Genomic DNA, 5,859 nt, shown 5'->3' on the forward strand with positions numbered 1-5,859 from the left:
GAACTGTTAGGAAGGATGGCCTTGATGGCCTACTCTGCCTCCTAAATAAAAAGCCAAAGCAGGACCCCAGAGAATAAATGTTTACTGAAGCTGGCAGCTGTCCTGAAGTCACTTGTTAAACCCCTGGTGACCAACATCAGTCTTTAACATCTATGGCTACTAAGGGGACAGAAGTGAAAGTTAGTGTCCATTAAGCTGGGAGGTAGTCACAGTGAATGTCTAGTATAGCTAGAACCAAGAAAGGATACAGCCACATTAAGAAAATAATATAACCCTTCTTACAAATAAATTCAACTAGGAAAGATGCCTGTACCTCTGGGTAGAGGGAAACAACAAACTCCTCTTAAAATTCATAACCATAATCTGGCCCTCACATGAATTTGTAATCTGAAATCACATTCCTTGTATTCTGAAAAACGTCAAACCAAAAATTTATTAAAAATGATCCCTGGTTCCAGTACCCACAGATGCTCAGTAAAAGCAAATGCAAGAACTCTCTGTAAAAGTGTGCCTTTAACCTAAGCCACAAAGAATTTTCATCCAACATGGATTCATAAACAAATCAATAAAAAGAGAAGTCTGACAAGATGCATGAAGAAAAAGTAAGAAAATGAAAAAAATATTTTAAAAAGTCATAGGTAATGGATAAATAAGTATTAGGGCATTATGGAGAACTCCATGATGATAACTCTGTAAATTTAGATAAAGTGGAGAATTTCTAGACAAATGTGTTGTATTAAAATGGTTTCAAGGGATCCCTGGGTGGCGCAGCGGTTTAGCGCCTGCCTTTGGCCCAGGGCACGATCCTGGAGACTCGGGATCGAATCCCATGTCGGGCTCCCGGTACATGGAGCCTGCTTCTCCCTCTGCCTGTGTCTCTGCCTCTCTCTCTTTCTCTCTGTGACTATCATAAATAAATAAAAATTTAAGAAAAAGAAATAAAATGGTTTCAAGAAGAAACAGAAAACTAGTCAGGTTTTAAACTAGTAATAAACTAGTAATTTAAAAGTTAAGATTAATAATTTAAAATTGGTAGCTTAAAACCCACTCACAAACAAAATACCTGGTCCAGATATTTTTACAGGTGAGTTGTATCAAATATTTAAGGATCAAATATTTCTTTTTTTAAAAAAGATTTATTTATTTGGGGGAGAGAGAGAGAGAGCAAGAGTGAGCATGGTCGGGGAGGGGCAGAGGACGAGAGCAGGAGAGAGAACCTCAAGCAGATTCCCTGCTGAGCATGGAGTCATAGGTGGGGCTTGAGCTCATGACCCTGAGATCATGACCTGAACCGAAATCAAGAGTCAGATGCTCAACTGACTGAGCCACTGAGGCACCCCTAGAATCAAATATTTTATTTATTTATTTGAGAGAGAGAGAGAGAGAGCAAGCACAAGTAGGGGGAGGGGTAGAGGGACCAACAGACTCCTAGCTGAATGCAGAGCCCAATGAGGGGTTCAATTCCAGGACCCTGAGATTATGACCTGAGCCAAAGGTAGATGCTTAAGCAACTGAGCCACCCATATGCTCCAGGATCAAATATTTCTTTCTCTTCTTCTCTCTCTCTTTTTTAAAATAGATTTTATTTATTTGAGAGCACACACAAGGTGGGGGGCAGAGGGAGAAGGAGAAATAGACTCCCCACTAGTAGGGAACCCAACATGGGGCTTGATCCCAGGACTCTGGGATGATGACCTGAAATGAAAGCAGACGCTTTACCGATTGAGCCACTCAGGCACCCAGGATCAAATATTTCTAATCTTATATAAACTATTCCAGAATATATAAAAAAGAGGGGACATTCCTCAACTTATTAATGAGTTAGCTTGACCTTGATACTGAAACCTACTGGGGACAAATGTAAGCCAATCTCACTTATTAACAGATACAAAGATTTACAAACAATAAATTATTAAAATATAAAAAAATAATGTATTATGATCAAGTTGAGTATTCTGAGTGGAGTTTGGTTTAATATTAGAACATCAATGATTATAATCTGACATATAAATAGATTAAGGGAATAAAAATGTTAGCTCAACAGATGTCAAAAAAAGTTTATAAAATTTCCCTTAATGGAAAAAAAGCCCTAGAACTAGTAATAAAAGGAAATTTGGGAAAGGATATCTATTCAAAATAAAAACAAAACCTACAAACATCATACTATGGTAAATGTTGAAACTCCTTTTAAGATAAGTTCCTCTATTGCCACCTCTCTTAAACATTGTGCTGGAAATCTGAGCCAGTGAAGTAAAGCAAGAAAGAAATAAAAATAGGATTGGTAGGAAATAAAGAAAATTATCATTATTTACAGATATGTTTACCTGCATAGAAAATCCAAAAGAATCTACTACTATTATTATTAGAATAAATATGAGAAATAGCAAGGTTGTTGGATATAAATTGCGACAGCTTACAAAATGGTCCTAATGGTGCTGACCTGAGATTCATCGGGTAGTTTCCTCCCATGATGTGCCAGAGTTGCTCTGTGTAACCAATAGAATACAGTAGAAATTATGACACATCACCTCCAAGATTAGGCTATAAAAGACACTGTGGCTTTCATCTTAGTTGCTTTCTCTCTCTCTCTCTCTGATTTGCTTGCACTAGGGGAAGTCAGTTATCTTGTTGTGAGCAGCTCTACTGGGGTTGCCCATGTGGAGAGGAACTGAGGTCTCTTAAAGAGCCATGTGAGTGACCTTGGAAATGGATCCTTCAGTCCCATCTTGGCTGACATCTTGATTACAGCCTAATGAGAGACCCTCACCAAAATTTCCAGCTAAGTTGCTTCTGAATTTTTGACTTAAAGAAACTATGAGATAATAAATGTTTGTGGGTTTTTAAAAAAAATTTTTATTTGAGAGAGAGAGCAAGAGAGAGAGAGAGCAAGAGAGAGAGAGCATGTGCACATAAGCAGGGGGAAGGGCAGAGGGAGAGGGAGAAGCAGACTCTGAGCTGAGCAGGGAGCCTGATTCCGGAACCCTGGGATCATGACCTGAACCAGAGGCAGATACTTAACCTATTTAACCTACTGAACCTCCCAGGTGCCCCTAAATGTTTGTGGTTTTAAGCCACTAAGTTTGGGGTAATTCGTTACTCAGCAATAGATGACTAATACAAGGACCACCATCCAAAAGTGAACTGAATATCAATCTATATGCATGCAATAAATAGAAAAGGTAATTTTTGGAAAAAGGGCATATTTTACAATAGCAGTAATGATATAAAAAGTCTCTGGAATAAATATAACAAAAGTTTAACAAAATATTTATGGAAAAAATTATAAGTACATATTGAAAGACAATAAAGAAATCAAACAAAAACTATTCCATATTTATGGTTAAGAACACTTAATATCATGAAGATGTCTACTATTTTACACAATGCCAATAAAAAACAAGATATCAATAGGGTTTTTTTTTTTTAAGATTTTATTTATTCATGAGAGACACACAGAGAGAGACAGAGACATAGGCAGAGGGAGAAGCAGGCTCCCTATTGAGCCTGATGCAGAACTCAATCCCGGGACCCTGAGATCATGCCCTGAGCCGAAGGCAGATGCTCAACCACTGAGCCACCCAGGTATGTCGCTTAAGGAACTTGACAAATTGCTTCTAAAATGTGTGTGGAAGTAGAAAGAGCCCCAAGAAGAATCAAGGATTTCCTGAAGAAGTGGGGGAGAGGGGAGGACTTGCTATAGCAAATACCAAGATGTCTTATAAAATTACACTATTACAATGGGGTCTAAGGGCAGGGCTAGAAAATTTCCAGTGGAACAAATCAGAGTGCCCAGAAATTGACCCACATATCAATGAAGGCTTGGCTGGCAAAAGAGCTGGGAATGGTACTATGTAGGAAGAGAACGGACTTCACAATAACTGACATGGGAACAAATGGTTTTCCACATGTAAAAGCATAAAACCAGGACCCTCTCACGTCTTGCTCTAAAAGCAGTTCCAGAGGCTTGAATAATTAAAGAGGGAAAGGGAAAGCTTTTAAAAATTCTTGAAGAAAATATAGAATGCTTTTGGGACTTTGGAATTGGAAAGGATTTCTAAGGTAAAGTAATACAAATCAAAAGGAGACAACTGATAAATTTAACCACATTAAAATTTAAAAATTTTTTAAAAATCAAAAGACAACATAAAGAAAGTGAAAAGATTAGCTACAAACAAGGAGAAGCTGTAATTGACAAAACGATTAGTATTCAGAATATGTAAAGAACTTTGATAACAAGAAAAAGCCTACAGAAAAACAGGCAAAAAGATTTGAATAGATATTTCATTTAAGAGGAAACAGGAGGGGCAATAAACATAAAAAAGATTCTCCATTTCATTAATAAGATAGGGAAATGCAAATTAAAAGTATGAGATACTATTTCATATCCATCTGAACGGCAAAAGTTAAAACATCTGTAAACAAATGTTAGTGAGCTTGTAGACAGTGGGTATCATACCCTGCTGGTGAGTGTATAAACTGGTATGACCGTTTTGGAGACAATTTAGCATTGCAAAGTTGAAAATGCATAGCAATTCCAGTTCTATATGTGTATCCTATAGAGAAACTCCAGGGGGTATATATTAGGAAATATATGGTTGTAACAGTGTTATTTGTAAAACCAAAAACTGAAACCAACACAAAATGTCCACTGACGGTAGATTGGATAGATAAACCCTATTATTTCAACAGAATACAAAGTATAAGTGAAAATGAATGGCAGCTAATCCTGCCAACACAAATGAATCTTACAAATATAAAGCTGAGCAAAAAAGCAGGTTACAGAAAATACATACAGAAAACACATACAGAAAATACAAATCTGTCTAGAGCTATAACTATAATAAGAGAAAACAAAGGAATAATAAGTAGGATGTGGCACGGTGGTCATTCCTAGGGAGGAAGATGGAAAGAATTAGGGATATTTAAATATTTAAAAATACTGCTAGCATTTTTTTCTTAAGCAAAATTTTCGCACATACATTATACATATTTCACATATAAATGATACTTTATAATAAAAATTTAAGACAGGTTTTACTGATACCTGTAAGCACAGTAGAAACTTTCTCATTCACATCCTATATAGAATTTTTATTTTCTTTTCAATATTGGGGGTGGGTGGGATGATCTCTTTCCTATGCAACCCAAAATAATAAATTGTTTTGGAATATCTGAGTTTTGAAACCATTGTCTGCCAGCTTTTAGGATATGGTTTGAATTAATCACAATGAACCATTTTTATGTTTTTCTTAATCTTTCGAGGTGCCAGATTACATCAAGTTGAGTAGAAGTTCTCATTGCTGCTGCAGAAATGAAAACAGAAGCTATATTCTAGGGTACATGGGTGGCTCAATTGGTTAGGTGTCTGACTCATGATTTCAGTTCAGGTCATGATCTCGGGGCCATGAAATCAAGCCCTGAGTCAGTCTCTGCACTGGGCCTTGAGCCTGTGTGAGATTCTCTTTCTCTCTCTCTTGCCCCTCCCCCTCTTTAAAAAAAAAACAACACAGAAGCTATATTCTTAGGTATTTCTACTCAGGACCAGCTATTCTCTAGCTTCTGGTGCTTATACCTGGGGTTCTAGATTACAGAAACGGCAATCCTGTCTAACATGGCAAGCACCCTCTGTTAACATTCTAAATGGAGTGAAAGCCCCTTGCTGGTCTTACCAGTAACCTACAACTATACATCATCCTGCCTTTCTAAATCTGAACACCATCTTTCAGCTCTTATTTATCTACACTAAGGGTGGGTCAAATTTGGGTAGAGAGAGGAATCCTCACAGGGGTTCTTCACAGGGGTTGGATAAGTTCCAACTACATTATATCATCATCTACTTTCATTGTGCTTGGAAACAAT

This window comes from Vulpes lagopus, chromosome 2 (genome assembly GCF_018345385.1).
Source record: "Vulpes lagopus strain Blue_001 chromosome 2, ASM1834538v1, whole genome shotgun sequence".
NCBI classification, from domain to species: domain Eukaryota; kingdom Metazoa; phylum Chordata; class Mammalia; order Carnivora; family Canidae; genus Vulpes; species Vulpes lagopus.